General features: G+C 41.8%; 1 protein-coding gene across 2 annotated transcripts in view; it reads right to left on the bottom strand.

Moving 5' to 3' along the window:
• dag1 (dystroglycan 1) overlaps nt 1-17393 on the bottom strand; it is a 143004-nt gene that overhangs the window by 85875 nt on the left and 39736 nt on the right. The window contains exon 1 of one of the 2 annotated variants that reach the window (XM_041192174.1): nt 450-469. The exons of the other annotated variant lie outside the window; for it this stretch is intronic. The gene's annotated coding sequence lies outside the window, so the exon portion shown is untranslated. Of the gene's footprint in view, nt 1-449; nt 470-17393 lie in introns of those variants that run through there. 2 annotated transcript variants of the gene reach the window in all.

The following is a 17393-nucleotide window of genomic DNA, read 5'->3' as shown; positions in this document are numbered from 1 at the left end:
CTCCTGCGTTTCAGTCTGTGCAAAACATTAATTACAATTCATATCGCTGGGGGAATAAACTTTCCTAAACTTGACAGGTTTTGTGGGCTGGGGTGGGGTAGGGGTAGAGAACGTTGGAAGTGTTTGCAGTTTGCTGTCCAGTAGCTCACCCTTCCCCCATTCATTTACCTTCTTTAGTCCACAGCCACCATGGCAAAACAAAACAAGGTACAAAAATAATACGTTTGTGCTCAACTTGAGTCTCGATTTTATTTTTTCTACAATTTCTTCACCCATCAGCTGCACAGGGTTAGACAAATCATGTAGCATGAGTTTGCTTAAAAGGTTTCTTTTAAGAATCACTGCTGTCTCTGATGGGGTGAGGATGGAGGGGGTCTGTAATCCCTGAATTTATTCATAGTTGCAAGATAAACAATCACAAGTTACTGCCTCAATGCAAGGACTCTCACCAAGGCAGTTAACCCCCTGTGAATGTAGTCCGGAGACCCCTCAGATTGCCCTGGCGACCCCAGGAATCCAAGGCTGTCAACAACCAAGAAGAAAATTTACTGGCAATTCTGAAAAACAAATATAATGCAGTCAGTCTTTGAAACATCAAGGCCACACAATCTTGCCCCCTCCCCCCAACCCCATCCCCAAAAACATCTTTTGATGTAAAGATGTTGCAATTCACAACACTGCAATGTTAGTGTTGTCTTACTTTACTGTTGCTCGTGTGCACTGTCTCTAATCAAAACTGGAAAAATCTCCTAGAATATATACAAGATACCTAGAGATAGGCTTGGGTAACCCACATGAGCCTTCCCTGGCTATTGGACAGGGAGCAGCGCTTAAAAAACATCACCATTCCAACTTCACGCATGTTTTCCTGCCGGTGGTGCCAAGACACAGCACACAGAATACAAAGGGCAGCTCCCAGAGTCTGTACAAACATCTGAGAACTCTGTCTGCCTTCAACACTGGCTTCTTGTACAACGCCACACCACCACCACCCACCCCCACTCATTCCCTTCGCCCAACCATTTTCGGATTGGCCTTCAAGCACGTAGGCCACAAGCTCTAGAGTTCACTCCCTAAAGCTCTCCCCTCCTTTAGGACTCCTTAAAACATACCCCTGACCATAAACCATAGGATGGTACAGCACAGGGGGCCATGTGGTTCATCAGGCCTGTGCCATCTCTTGGTAAGTTACATCCAATTAGTCCCACTCACCTGCTCTCTCCTAATATGCCTGTAAATTTTTCCATTTCAAATATTTATCCAATTACTATTTGAAAATTATTGAACCTGCTTCCACCACCTTTTCATGCCGTGCTTTGCTGATTGTAACAGCTCACTGCGTAAGTTCTTTTTCCTCGTGCTTTTGTAATTACCTTAAATCTCTGTCCTCTGGTTCACAACCTTACTTCCATTGGAAACAGGTTCTCCTTATTTACTCCATCAAAACCCTTCATAATTTTGAACACCTCTATCAACACTTCCCTTAACCTTCTCTAACAAATACAGTGTCGCCAGATAACTGAACTGGTTGTCATTCTAGTAAATCTCCTCTGGGTCCTCTCCAAAGCTTTGACATCAAGAATTAGATCAACTATCCTATCATCTGCTGTGGCTTGGAATTAATTTTTGGGACACTTTACTGTGTCAAAAGTGTTCTATAAATGTCTGATGTCACTGAAAGTGCCTAGGTTGAGGACTCAGAGCTAAAGCGATCAGTACTATCGGGGAGAGTGAGCAATGAGACAGGGAAATCACTTAACAATTAAGCTAAACAAGGCTAAATTCACATGCATATTGGATATCTTGTAGGTAAGCTTTTGAAGAACTTTGTGCAGCAGCAACCACACCAAAGATTCTCCCCAACAAAGGCTGTCTCTAGATACCATCCACAATGCACGCGACAATGAAGGGTGTGTTAATGTTCCTGTATTAGAAAGCAAGCCTGAAGCAACAGAATTGGAGCTTGTGGCATGCATAAGAAAGGTTTTTTTTATACAATGATATCTGGAGCTCCACAAATACTGATTGTATTCATTTCCTCATTATATATGCATTTGGTAGCAGAACTCGGCAAGCTGTCTGTTCCAAGTCAGTATTATTATTTGGGATCACTGTATACTTTGCCCACATGGTTTTTTATTTTTGTTTTGCTTGGGTGGTGATGAGGGAGGGTAACAATGGTACCTTCTAGAATAAATCTGGTCATGTATACGATAGAAGATAGAATGGTTTATTAACATGCTGCTCCAAATGCAGTGGTCACTGTGGGGTGGGGGCTATAATTCATTTTAATTTTGAATTGAACATTTCTTCAAACCACAAAGTGAACCAAGATCTGTTAAAATTAATCAAGACATTTTTGGCAATTATTCCTCTATGATGTTTCTGAGCAAAGCCTTCAGGTGGAACAAATTTCAGTCTATAATCCATCCCATTCCTTCTGATTATGAGTTCTGGGCAATGTAAGGAGTTGTCATCATTGCATGCTACCAATTACTGTGGGAGATGAGTGAGGACAAGATCACTTGAAGCCTACTTGGAGAATACCAGAGTAACCAGGACCCAAAAGAATGGTACCTAAAGAACATAAGAACCAGAAACAGGGGTAGGTCATTTGGCCTATAGAGCCTCTTCCACCAGTCAATAAGATCATGGCTGATCTATCTCAATTCCAAAACAAAAACAGAATTACCTGGAAAAACTCAGCAGGTCTGGCAGCATCGGTGGAGAAGAAAAGAGTTGACGTTTCGAGTCCTCATGACCCTTCGACCGAACTCCATCGGCGGAGAAGAAAAAAGTTGACGTTTCGAGTCCTCATGACCCTTCGACCTTCTATCTCAACTCCACCTTGCTGCGCTTTCCCATATTCCTCAATTCTCTTGGTATCCAAAAATCAATCTCTGTCTTGAATATACTCAACACTTGAGCACATCCACAGCACTGAGGTAGAACATTCCAAAGATTCGCAATCCTTGAATTGAAGAAATTTCTTATCTCTGTCCTAAATAGCCAACCCCTTGTTTTGCGAAGGAGATACCATGACCCTTTGTTCCAGATTCTCCAGCCGGAGGAAACATTTTCTCAGCATCTACTTTGTCAAGTCTCTTAAGAATTTTATATATTTAAAATCTGATCACCTCTCAATCTTCTAAACTCTGGGAAAAATCTCTTCTTGTAGGATAATCTTCTCATCCCCAGAAACAACTTTTGTTGCACTCTCTCTAGGAGTCCTTTTTTAGATAGGGAGACCAAAATTGGAGAGTCTCACCAAAGCTCTATACAATTGTGGTTTAAGACTTCCTTACTCATATACTTCAATCCTTTTATAATAAAGGCTAGCATACCATTTGCCTTCCTAATTACTTGCTGTACCTGCAAGTTAACATCCTGTGATATGTAAACAAAGACACCCAGGTCCCTCTGCATACCAACATTCTCCAGTCTCTTGCCATTTAATAAAATTGTTTTTTTATTTTTCCTTCCAAAGTACTTACCTTCATGATTTCCCACATTATACTCTATCTACCATGTTCCTGTCCACTCAGTGATGTAGAGGTAATGTTACTGGACTTGTAATCCAGACGGCCCAACTAATGCTCTGGGAGCACAAATTCAAATCCCACCATGGAGGCTCGTGGAATTTAAATTCAATAAATTATCAAACTAGAATTAAAAGCTAGTCTCAGACCATAAAATTACTGCATTGTCGTAAATGTCCTTTAAGGAAGGTAATATGCCATCCTTACCCAGTCTAGCCTAAATGCGACTCCTCTAGACCCACAAAAAATGTGGTTGACACTTAACTGCCCTCTGAAACAGCCTAGTAAGCCACTAAATTGTACCAGTTACAGAAAAGTCAGAGAATGAAACTGGATGGATCACCTGGCTTCAACCTGGACACCAGAAATGACAACAGTCTTGCAAAGCCCACCCTACTAACATCTAAGGATGTGTTAAAATTGGGAGAGCTGACCCACAGACTAGTTAAGCAATAGCCTGACAGTCATACTCACCAAATCATGCCTTAACTATATCGCCATTCCTTCACTGGGTCAAATCCTGGAACACCCTTCCTAACAGCACTGTAGGTGTACCCACATCAGATGGACTGCAGTGGTTCAAGATGGTGGCTCACCATCACCTCTCGAGGGCAAAAATGTGATGGACAACAAATGCTGGCATTGCTAGTAATGCTCTTTTCTGTCTATTAACCAATCCATGGTAATATATTAACCTCAATCCCATGAGCCCTTTTTTGAGTAATATTCTCTGGTGTGGACTTTATCAAATGTTTTTTTAGAAAATACAAATACACAACATCTACTGGTGGTTCCTCATCTATCCTGCTAGACACAACCTCAAACAAAATTCTAAACAAAATACTTCCCTTTCATGAATCAGTGTTGACTCTCTAACTAATAATTTTATGAATTTTCTAAGTACCCTGTTACCATATCCTTAATGAGAGAATCTAGCATTTTCCCTACTATGGATATCAGGCTAACTGGCCTGTAGTTACCTGTTTACTCTCCCCTTCTTATAACTGTGGGGTTTGGTACCTTCCAATCCATGGGGATTATATTCTAGAATCTAGGGAATTCTGGAAGATCAAAACTAATGTGTACACTATCGGTATCTCTGTAGCTACGTCTTAAAACCCTAAGATGTAGGCCATCAGGTCCAGGGGATTTGTTGACTTTAGTACCAGAAAAATTAATGGAACTATTCATTTAATGATACTAATTCAAGTTCCTCATTCTCACAAGGACCTTGATTTCTCCATTATTTCCAGATTTTTTTTTAATGTTTTCTACCATGAAGATAGATAAAGTATTTGTTTCATGTCTGCCATTTTCCTTATTCCCAATTATAATTTTGTCTGTCTCTTCCTCTAACAGACCCACCTTTACTTTCACTAATCTGTTTTTTTTTTAAAACATATCTGTAAGAAGCTTTTACAATCTGTTTTTGTCTCTTGCTAGCTTACTCGCATATTCTCTTTAAAATCCTCCCAATCCTCAGGCTTAGAATTTTTGCCAACATTTGTAAGCCTCTTCCTTTAAAGTAATATTAGAATCGTTATAAACATGAATCAGTGACTGCAAGAGGCAACAAAACAATCCAATGGACAGTACCCCAACAGGTCAGGGCCTGCAGGCAGAAACCACAACCCAAAGGATGGTACCCCAACATGAGTCAAAATCTGAAATGAAGTGAAGTACAGAAAGGTTTCGAACAAGTTAAAATAAAAATCACTCCACCCATTTGGATTCACATATTGAGCCCATATCGCACCAAAATGGCACAGGGATAACTCTTTTTAACGTGCCAAGAACCAGCAGGAGGGCATCTTCCCGAACCACACTGGGTGTTAATACAGTCAACGATTCAGGTCGCTGGCCTTTCATCAGAAAGGCCATCAACCCGAGAAGTTAACTCTTTCAGTATTTTTACAGTAGTTTTGGCCAATTGTTAGGGGATGGTAGCACAGTGGTAATGTCACTGGACTAGTAATCCAGAGGCCCAGACTAAGGTTCTGGAGACATATGTTCAAATTCCACCACGGCAGTTAGGGAATTTAAATTCAATTAATAAATCTGGAATAAAATATTGGTCCCATTAATAACAATTATGAAACCATGCGATTGTTGTAAAATCCTATCTGATTCACTAATGCCCTTTCGGGATTGAAATCTGCCAGCCCTACCCGGTCTGGCATGCACATGATTACAGACCTAAAGCAATCTGGGTTGACTCTTAACTGCCCTGTGCAACGGCCTATTGTATCAAACCGCTTCAAAATGTACTATTATGTATCTACACCACTTGGACTGCAATGCTTCAAGTAGACAGCTAACAACCACCTTCTCAAGAGCAATTAAAAAATAGCCTTACCAGCAATGCCCACAAACAAAGAGCAAAAAAAGAGGCTCAACAGTATGGTGTAGATGGTCCTTGCACCGAGTGTGAATGACATCTACACGTGCAATATTATTGTTCCAAACTACTAAACCCAAGGTCATGGAGTTCAACTACCACCACAGGAGGCCCCCACTTGGTCTGGCCTATCCTTGACTGTGATCATCAAGAACTAAGAACAAACAGTCACTGTTCCAACGATCACAGGAATGACACATACTGGTGAGTAGTGGATTTAAGCAATAGATCAAAGGTGGTCCATGTTAATGACAAACAATTTCAAAATATGCAGATGATATAGAACTTGGAAATATTGTGAACTGAGGAGGAGGATAGTGACAGACTTCAAAAGAAGACATGCTGGCGGAATGCCAGTGGCAAATGAAATTTAATGCTGAGACGTGTAAAGTGGTACATTTTGGTACAGTGGAGCCCTGCTATAACATAGCCTGGTGTCCTGGGGACCACTCAGCCACTAATACAGTGTTTTGCCAAGACCAGTTTTTTTAACCCTCTTGAAATCAAGTCATAGGAAGTTCAATGAAATAGTAGAAGTTTTAGGAATATCACCGTTGTGCTCTACTTTATTCAATCACAATTGTCAAAAGGAGAGAAATTGTTCAAAAAATGGGGGAATGTTTTATAAAAAGTTTTTCTGATTTCAACTTCAACTAATTCCTAGCGTTCACCATTTCCAAATCCCTTGATTTCCCTCCTTTCCCTTAACCATGTATCCAATCTATTCCTAAAATGTTGACACGATCACTGCTTCAATCACGATCTCTGATAGTACATTCCACGACCCATATGTTAAAAAGAAAACTTGTCACTCTCTCATAAATCTCTTACATTTAATCTTTTCTCCATGTTCCTCATTATAAACCCCTAAATTACTGGAACAGTTTGATTCTATCCACACTGTTTCATCCTTTGCAATTTTAAATAACTACCACTCTGTAATTGCCTCCCTTTTAAAAGAAAAAGCCACAGCCGCTCACTGCACAAACTCACTGAGCTAATATCTCTTTAGGTATTATTACTTCAGTTTCTTTATACTGCTGGGCTCAGTCACGCCACCCAAAATCCAGATTCTTTTGATGTTAGCAGCACTCCAGTTTAAACAATAAAGTATAACATAACAAATTAAAGGATCTTCAATCTTCATTGAAAAGTTTCCACCAAAAGGGCTCTGGTAATGCTCTTAGCCTTTCCTGAAAACATTGATCCCTAAAACCTGAGGACTCTCAGAGGTGGAAGTTGGTCATTTATGGAGCATTTATACTTCAGTGTTTTAAACATCATGAAAAAAGACTGGAAATTAGTCCTGAAAGGAAAAATTTAAACGGCAATTTTGGGGTTCAAGACAAACCAGCATTATACCAAACTCTGTGCTATAGCAGAGCCCCAATGTAGGAAGAATGAGGAGAGGAAAAAGGGTGCAATTCTAAAAAGAGGTTCAGGAGCAGATACCTGGGGACGTGTGTGTACAAATCTTCAAAAGTGGCAGGGCAGGTAAAAAGGCACAGGGGATCTTGAACTTTATAAATGGAGGCATAGAGTACAAAAGGGAATCTTTATAGTGAACTGTAATAAAACACTGATTTGGCCCCAACTGCAGTATTTTGTCCAGTCCTGGGCTCTGCACTTCAGGAAGGACATGAAGGCTTTAGAGGGAATGCCAAAACGATTCTTGAGAATTGTTCAGGGATGAGGGACTTTGTTGGCTGAAGAAACTGGGGTTGTTCTCCTTAAAGGGGGTTGAGAGGAGATTTATTAGCAGTGTTCAAAATCATGAGGAGTCTGGACAGAGTAGATAGAAACTGTTCGCATTGGTGGAAGAGTCAAGAACCAGGGGATAGCAATGAATGGCAAAAGAACCAGCGGCAACATGAGGAAAAACATTTTTACGCAGAGTTGTTAGGATCTGGAACGTGGTGGCTTCAATTGTTACTTTCAGAAGGGAATTGGATAAGTATCTGAAGAGAAAAAAAATTGCAGTGTTATGGAAAAAGGGCAGGGCAGTGGGGACTAGCTAAATTGCTCTTGCAGAGAGCCAGCAGAGACATCAGGGCCAAATGGTCTACTTCTGTGCCGTAACCATTCCATGATTCTCTAATGTCATCAAAGTAACTCCACTCCGATTGAATCCAAATCTTACTAAGGAAATGAAAAGCAGATTGCACCATCTGACTGGAGCCTGCTCTTCAATGTGCCCTGCATGGATTGAGAAATAAACAGTTGCTTTTTTTATTTTGGGATATTTTACTTCTGGCCAGTTTTTCACCCCCTCCTCCCTTGAACACATCATCACTTACTAGGGCACCCAAGTGACCATTCCCCGAAAAAAAAGTTCAGCCTAGATATTTGACCATGGAAAGCATCACAAATCAGCTCAATCCCATTCTTGCCCACACAGGTACACATTTTCTAGCAGGGATTGCCAAGAGGTCTAAGGAGCAGTGAAATAAAACACAAAATGCTGGAAGTACTCGGCAGAATCTATGCAGACAGAAACAAAGTTAAATGTTTCAGGTCAATGACCTTTTGTCAGAACTTTGCAATGTGACAGTTTTAAGCCAGGCAGAGAGGATGGGGATGGGCAGAGAACAAAAGGCAAGCGTGGAAGGGAGGAGAGATTAAATGGCAAAATGGATTGATGGTATGATCCATAAAGGGATGATAATGGAACAAGTAAAGAAGGGGAGTCTAGAGGTTGCTTAAATGTGAAAAGCAGAATCGTCACCACAAAAAAAGCAGCTGAACTCAATGTTGAGTCCAGAAAGCTATATAGACTGTCACTGACCTAATCTCCCTTGGCCATCTTCCCTTTGTGACCCCCCCTCAACCTTGCAAAGGCCCCATCTCCCTCCTTCCCAAAATCTACAAACAGGACCTCGCTGGTTGACTCATCATTTCTGCCTGCCCTTGCACTATGTTAATTCCAATAATTGTATGTTGAGGAAGAATGAGTCTGAAGCTTGCCTGTACCTTAAAACAGGCGTATTTCCAAGTCAGCGAAGCAAGTCACAGACTAACCCAGCTCCTCCAAGACCCCAGAGCGAACTGGTTTTTACACTCTTGCAATGATTCCCTAATCTTTCCCCAATTGGGGACATCTGTGCTTAATTACCAACTTAAAGCATGTATTCTACTGCAGCACAATTTCAACATGAACGCCCCACTACCTTGAAGCTATTTTTTTCCCCTTGTTCAGTCGTCTTCCCTTCTACATATTTGTCTCTTGACATCCACTGCCACTTTTACAGTTTCCAATTTACTGGTCCTAATCATCTTGATATCTAATTACATCTCTATCCCTTACTGGGTTTGAGGGCGCTCTGGCTTCTTCCTTGAATGGACACCCAATTACTCCCCATCCACCAGCACCCTGGTTCCCTGGCTGGACTTGTTTTCACATTGAAGATCTTCTTCAATGCCACTCACTCCTCCACTTACTCTGGGATTCCAGAGGTACACTGCCTCTGCATGGGATATGTAGAACATTTTGTTCCAATCCCACTGAAGACCCTGCCTCACCTCTTTTTTTTTTTTAAAAGGACATTGTTGATTACTGATGTTTTCATGCTCTTGCCCTGAACTGATTCCAATTATATCCTTCCCTCACCTTTGCATGGTCCATCTCCAACTCTTCCTTTCCTCAACTTCTCAGTCTCCATTTCGATCAATATTCACAATAATCCACTGGCCCCTCACAGCTACCTTGACTACACTTCCTTGCTTCTTGCAAAGACTATTCCATTCTCCCAATTCCTCAGTCTTTACTCTGTTCCAACAATGCAACCTTCCATACTACTACTTCTCATGTCTTTTTTTCCTCAACCAGGGATTTCCCCTTTACTGTGGTTGAGTAGGCTCAACATGACCATTCCATTTCACAAACTTTTACTCTCACCCCTTCCTCCTCCCTGAATCATAAGATTCCCCTGGTCTTTGTCTTCTTTAGCAATAAACCATCCTCTGCCACCACCAAACACATCTTCCCATACTCTTTCAGCCTCCTGGAGAGGCCACTCCCTCCACGAGATCCTGGTCCACTCCCAGTCACACCAAACATGCCCTCTCTCTCCCCCATGGGACCTTCTGAAACAAGTGAAGGTGCAATGTCTGCCCTCTCACCTCCTCCCTTCTCGTCATCCAAGGTGAAATAGTGATTTACTTGTATTCCTTTCAGTTTATTATACTATATTTGTTGCTCACAATGTGGTCTGTTCTATACAGATCGGGTGATTGCTTTGCAGATCACCTCCCTTCAGTCCACAAGCATGATTGAAGTTCCAATCATCTGTCTGTCTTTTTAACTCACTGCTCTACTCTCATTCTGTCCTCAGCCTCCAGCACTGTTCCAATAAAGCTCATAGCAAGCTTGAGGAACAGTACGTCATCTTTTGAGTGGGCACTTTACAGCCTTCTGGACTCAACTTCAGAGGATAACCTTTGCCCGCATCTCTTTTTTTGGATGACATGATTCCATTTTTTACATTTGCACCTCCCCTAAATGCATCTTTTTGCTTTTTTAACTTTTTTCATTATTATTTATTTTGTCTTGCACTATCATTCCTTTTGTCGTTTAATCTCTCCTGGCTTCCACCCTATCACATAGCTCCCATTTTGTTCTTTGCTCCCCCACCACCAACATTGCATCCATCTTGGAAGTTCTCTCAAGTTCTGATAAAGGGTTGCTGAACCAATACACTAACTCTGCTGCCAAACCTGCTGAATAACTTAAGCATCCACAGTACTTTGCTCTTGTCTAAGGAGCCAATACCCTGGCTATTGGAAGCTAAACACTATGGAATCAAAGGATCCATTCCTGATCTTATGACCAAGGGAAGATCATTGATGAAACTGGGTGAAGCTACAGGATGCTTGCCTTACGTTTGCCTGCAGTGACATCCTGGAGTGGTGGTGATTAGTCTCCAACAATTGCAACTGTTTTCCATTATGTGTCACACAACTCCAATCACAAAAAGAGTTTCCCTTTAACTTTTCAACTATTCTGGGGCTCCTTGGTGCCATATTCAGTCAAATTCAGCCTTGAAGTTAAGGGCAACTACTCCCTCTCCTGGCATTCAATTCTTAGGTCCATGTCTGGATCAAGGCGATGATGATATCTGGAGGCAGTGATTCTGGCTACACTCAGCCAAGCATGAGTGAGCACATACCATTTGTTGGCATGGTTTATGACTCCTTCCTTCATTTCCTCATGAGACTGTTTGGGCAGTAAATGGCCAGATTAAATTTTTCCTGTTTTTGCTTTGTTTCTCTCAGAACAACCCAGGAATGGACAATAAATGTCAGTCCTACCAAGAACACCCACACCTTGAGAAAGGACATTAGGAAAAATATATAGTACCAGTAAATTATGGAATAAAAATGTGAGAGATGGGGTGCAAAGGAATAGGAGTAAATAATCCTACTCCATGTTTGATCTCAATTCATCCCCCAAACCTATTCTCATTGGTCCAAGGGTCCTGTTGTTATGAAAAAAGTCAGTTTTAGTGTAAACATAGAGAGCTAGTTCAATGACACTGCTGCCTCCATGACACAAGCTCAACAAAACAGTATAAAAGTTTTTGACTGCTGAAAATATACTCTGGACCGTGTGCATGTGGGTGTCCTTCACACTTTAAGTGAGCATGGTATCAAATGTTCATAGCCGCAGTTAATACTTTACTGAAACCCTAGTGACATCACTGCTGCACGATAGGGTGATTTCCCGGAATCCATTCAAGATGCCAGCAACGGTAGCACTCTTGCCTGTCAGCAGGTTCAAGCCTCGCTTCAGAGATTTGTGTTTGTGGGATCTTGCTGTGCACAAATTAGCTGCTATGTTTCCTACATTTTAACAGTGACTACACTTGATGTGAAGACTGAGTAAGGTGCCATCGGTTGGCTGGCACCTGCAGAGCTGGACACCAGCAGGAAATGCACGAGTGAATACAGGAAGATATTGTATACCAGACGAAGCTGGAAAGGGTTAATGGGGAATGAGTGACACTTCTTTATATTACAATGATGAGAATGTCGGGGTTGGCATTGATCACTACCTGACTGGGTCTCACTGATTGAGCTTTGCTTAACAAATTTGCAATAAGCAGTCAGAACTGAAGGTGCAAACATCACAGTTGCAATTGCCCTAATTACTGCTGTCCCCAGTCGCTGTGTTGTAGTATCACACTTGGCACCTGTCCCTTTGATGGATTCAGAAACAAAATCAATTTCCAAGTTTCCCCCCCTGGCCACAGGCCTTTTTCACTCTCTCCCCAGCACCGATTGTTGTTGCTATGCGGATTTTGGTCTGGAGTTCAGTGAACGATGCAATGCACTGTTCTCTGAGAAAGATACAGTGGGGGAAAATCCCAATTCAGCAGTAGGACCAAAAAGGCCCAAAGCCTTAGAAAATCCCTTGAAAGAAACAAAAAAGCAGCCTTGCATTTCTATAGCACCTTTCACAATCCCAGCATGCCCGAAGGCATTTACACTCAATGTACTTGAAGTGTCATCACTGCTGTAATGTAAGAAATATACCAACCAATTTGTCAGCAAGCTCCCACAAACAGCATTTTGATAACGAGCAGATAATTTGATTTTGTGATGTTGATTGGGGGATAATGGCAAGGACACCAAGGATAACTCCACTTCTTCAAAACAGCGCTGTGTGCTCTATTACATTCACCCAGGAGCACAGATGGGGATTTAACTTTTCATCTGAAGAATAGCACCTCTGAAAGTGCAGCACTCCCTCAGTACTGCACTTAGTGTCAGCTTAGATTCTCTGCTCAAATCCCTGAACCAAATCCTTATAACTCAGATACAAGAATGCTACCACTGAGCCACAGCTGACACCAGGTTGTTGGGCCCTCTCAGCCTAGGCTGAGCTGTTCCAAGGAAAATAATCCCGGCTTCTCTACATAACTGAGGCCCTCTCCATTGTGGAGGTTGGCTACTACGCTTGGTCTCAACACCCCGGGCCACAGATGGGGGACACAGCTGGGGATTTTGTTTCTGAATGGGTATTCAGTGGCCCATGTTGTCAAGTGAATATCAGGCCAAGTCAGACTCAAATCAGGCATGGCTTGGTGAAATAGCTGCACATACAGGAGGACTTGCCCAACGCAAAGAGTTATTAGATAAAAGTTTGATAACTAGAACTTCATTTGCAGCCATCAACCATCACGCACCTCCAACAATACAGTCATTATTCATAGCTATTTCATCAATAGAGAGCCAGTGTTAACTGCATTCTACAGGAGGCTTCTCTTAAGCATACCCATTCACTGGGATCCCCAATGGCAGGTTTAGAGAGACTGTACTACACAGCAGAGGGTAAGAGCCTATCAAGGGCAGTTAACAGTTCCATATTGCAGGCTAAATCACCTCATGTCAACAAGTGGTTTTACTTACAAGGTGTGCTATTGATATTAAGACATGTTAGCTCCACCACTGACTGCACTAGCTGCACTCCTCAATATGAAGTAGGGCACCTGTGCAGTGCCCTTCTTAATGGATCTCTGATTTTATACCTGGGGTAAGGGAGCTAGTTTTAGTAATGTAAACGCAGACAGTTGGTTGTACCAATGTAAACACAGAGAGCAAGCACGGAGACTTTACTTTCCCATGATCAAAGTTAAACAAGCCCCAGTGTAAAGGTGCCTTTGGAGTGCTAATGGGAAGAGAGGTAAATGAGGACAACAGCACAGAATTTGTGGGACTCCTTTAAGCACTGCACTTCAGGGTACTAGTTAAATGCCAAAAAAAAAGTGCCTATTTTCTCTCTTCTAAGGGCATGGCCTGGACTAGTTAGCAAGACATTAACAAGTTTCCTACCCTAGCATCATTTTATTTCTGCCTCAAGGATAACACCAGGAGTTTGAACAGTTCCAGAAAAAAAAGTTCCAAGGCAATGCCTATGGAGTGACCTTATAACAGAAATTAAAGCAATTTAGAAATGTATGCTCTCTTCTCCCCATCATCCCTCTTTTAATGGCTCAGCTTAGCTGAGCGCTCAACATGCCTCTTGCTGAAATCAAAATGGTGGGTAAACCCCAGGGGAGGAGGACACAGTAACCTATGATGTGAGATGGCAGACAACCTTCCTGGATTGTCCTAGAGTCTTCAGGAATTAGGGTCTTGGAGCAACCAGGGAGTAAAGTAAAATGGAGATTACTCGAACTGAACGGAAGTGTCAGTCTAGATTTTTGATCTCAAGTCTCTGGAGTGGACCTCGAGCCCATAACCTATTGATTCGAGTGAGGGCACCAGCCACTGAGCCACAGCTAACACTCAGATTGTATTGATATAGCTCATTAACTTTACTACATTAAGTGCGCTTTTGTTCTTGGCTGAAGAGATTAATCTGTGAGAAGCAGGTTCTGCCACAATTGCCATCTCTCCATCTTTCCTCCTTCAAACCCAGCTCTGACCAGACTTTTAATCACCACTCCAAATATCCCCTTTGTTGGCTTAGTGTTGATTGCTGTTTGATGAAGCACCTCGAGAAGCTTTTCCAAAGGTAAGGGGCTGGCACAGCATAAGCTCCAACTGATCTTTTAATGTCTATATTTAAAAGTCAGCATGGAATGAACACACCCGCATTCTAACCAGACAGGAATTCTCTGTGGAGTATAGTTTAAATTGTTTATGCTGTAGGATAAAAGTATTATTTCACACAGACTAGGACTGCAAATGTGGCAGTTTGAAAAAAACAACTGAGGCATTGTCTTGAGGCAGAGGGGCTGCACTGAGCATGCTTGTTTATTTTCCAGCGACTCTTCGATATCACTTTGCCTTACAATCACAGGAACCACACTACATTAGCTCTCACCGCAAAGCAATGCCACATAACAGTGTCCAAGATCCTGAGGGAAGCTACTCACAGCAAGTCAGGCCCTGGTTCACCTATCAATGTGCCTTCTACAGCCAAATGTTACTTGAATCTTGCAGGTTCAAGCCCTCCTCCATAGACTGAAGTGCACATCTAGGTGGACACTACTGTGCCAGTACAGAGGGAGAGCTGCACTGTTGGAGATGTTTTTTCCAGGTGAGACATTACCTAACCAACATCACTATTTAGATTATCTGGTCATTACCTCATAGCTGGTTTTCTGAGCCTGCTGTGCATTTTCTCCCATACAACACTGATTATGCTTTAAAAGTACTTCATTGGCTGTAAAGAACAGCATAGGATGACAAAAAAAGATCAATGAGGGAAGAAATTAGTGTACGAGAGCAAACTAGCTAGAAATATGAAGGCAGGGAAGTAAGAGTTTCTATAGATATTTTAGAAAGAAAATAATTAATAAAGTGAACATTGGTCCTATAGAAAATGAGTCTGACTAATTAATATCGGAAAATAGGGAGATGGCAGATGAATTGAACTGATATTTTATGTCGGTCTTCACTATAGAGGATACAAGTAACATCCCAGAAATAGCTGTAAATCAAGAATTGGAAGAGAGGGAGGAACTTGGGAAAATTACAATCACCAGGGAAGTGGTACTGAGCAAATTGCTGGAACTGCAGGCTGACAAGTTCCCAGATCCTGATGGATTTCATCTTAGGGTCTTAAAAGAAGTGGCTGGTGAGATAGTTGGTGCATTGGTTTTAATTGTCCAAAGATGACTAGATTCAGGGGAAGTCACATTAGAATGAATAAAGGAGTCACATTCACTATTTTCCAAAAAGGGAGGGAGACAGAAAGCAGAAAACGACAGACCAATTAGCATAACAGCTGTCATAGGGAAAATGTTAGAAGCTATTATTAAAGACATTATAACAGGGCACTTAGATGAATTCAAGGTAATCAGGAAGATTCAACATGGTTTTGTTGACTGATGACACAAAGATAGAACCATAGAAAAGTTACAGCACAGAAAGAGGCCATTCAGCTCAACATCTCTGCGCTGGGCAAAAAAAAATTAAAAACTAGCCATCCAATCTAATTCCACCTTCCAGCCCCCAGTCCGTAGCCTTGGAGGTTACAGCACTTTAGATGCAGCTCCAGATGCCTTTTAAATGAGTTGAGGGTTTCTGCCTCCACCACCAAACCAGGCAGGGAATTCCAAACACCCACCACCAGCTGGATGAGGAAGTTTTTCCTCATGTCCCCTCTAATCCTTCTACCAATCACCTTAAATCTGTGCCCCCTGGTAATTGACCTCTCCACCACGGGAAACAGGACTTCCCCGTCTACTCTGTCTAGGCTCCTCATAATCTTGTACAGCTCAATCAGGTTACCCCTCAATTCCAAGGAAAACAACCCTAGCCTATCCAATTTTTCCTCATAACTGCAATTTTAAAGCCCTAGCAACATGCTTGTAAATCACTTCTGTACTTTCTTCAAAGCAATGATGTCCTTCTTGTAATGTGGCAACCAATTCCAACTGTGGCCTAACCAGCATTTAATACAGTTCCATCATTACACGCCTGCTTTTGCATTCTATACCTCAGCCAATAAAGGAAAGCATTCCATATGTTTTCTTTACCACTTTACCTACCTGTCCTGCCACCTTCAGGAACCTGTGGACGTGCACACCAAGGTCTCTCACTTCCTCTACCCCTTCCAATCACCTCCCATTTATTGTGTATTCCCTAGCTTTGTATGCCCTCCCCAAATGCATTACCTCACACTTCTCTGAATTAAATTCCATCTGCCACATTTCCACACACTCAGCCAAACCATTGATGTCATTCTGGAGACAACAGCTATCCTTTTCACTTTCAGCTACATTTTTGTATCACCTGCAAATATCTTAATCATGCTTCCCACATTTAAGTCCAAATCATTAATATATACAACAAACAGCAAGGAGCACAATGATAGGAAAGTAAGTTGTGAAGAGGACATAAGGAGGCTACAAAGAGATATAGATGTGTTAGGTGAGTGGACAAAAAAAGATCTGGTAAATGGAGTATAAGGTGGGAAATGTGAAATTGTCCATTTTGGTTGGAAGAATAAAAAAGAAACATTGTCTAAATGGTGAGAGGGTCCAGAGCTCTGAGGTGCAGAGGGATCTGGGTGTCCTAGTGCATGAATCACAAAAGATTAGTATGCAGGTACAGCAGGTAATTTGGAAAACTAATAGAATGTTATCATTTATTGAGAGAGGAATTAAATACAAAAGTAGGGATGTTTTGCTTCACTTATACAGGGCATTGGTGAGATCACATCTGGAGGTCTCCTTATTTAAGGAAGCATGTAAACGCATTGGAAGCAGTTCAGAGAAGGCTTACTAGACTAAATATCTGGAATGGGCAGATTGCCTTAGGAGGAAAGGCTGAACAGGCTATTGTATTTCGCTGGAGTTTAGAAGAGTAAGAGATGACTTGATTGGAACATATAAGATCCTGAGGGGACTTGACAGAGTGAACGTGGAAAGAATGTTTCCTCTTGTGGGAGAATCTAGAACTTGGGGTCAATGTTTAAAAATAAGGGACAGAGATGAGGAAAAATT

Source organism: Carcharodon carcharias, chromosome 7, assembly GCF_017639515.1.
Source record: "Carcharodon carcharias isolate sCarCar2 chromosome 7, sCarCar2.pri, whole genome shotgun sequence".
In the NCBI taxonomy this organism is placed as follows: Eukaryota; Metazoa; Chordata; class Chondrichthyes; order Lamniformes; family Lamnidae; genus Carcharodon; species Carcharodon carcharias.
The sequence above is the reverse complement of the archived record's forward strand: the minus strand, read 5'-3'. Positions and strand labels throughout refer to the sequence as shown.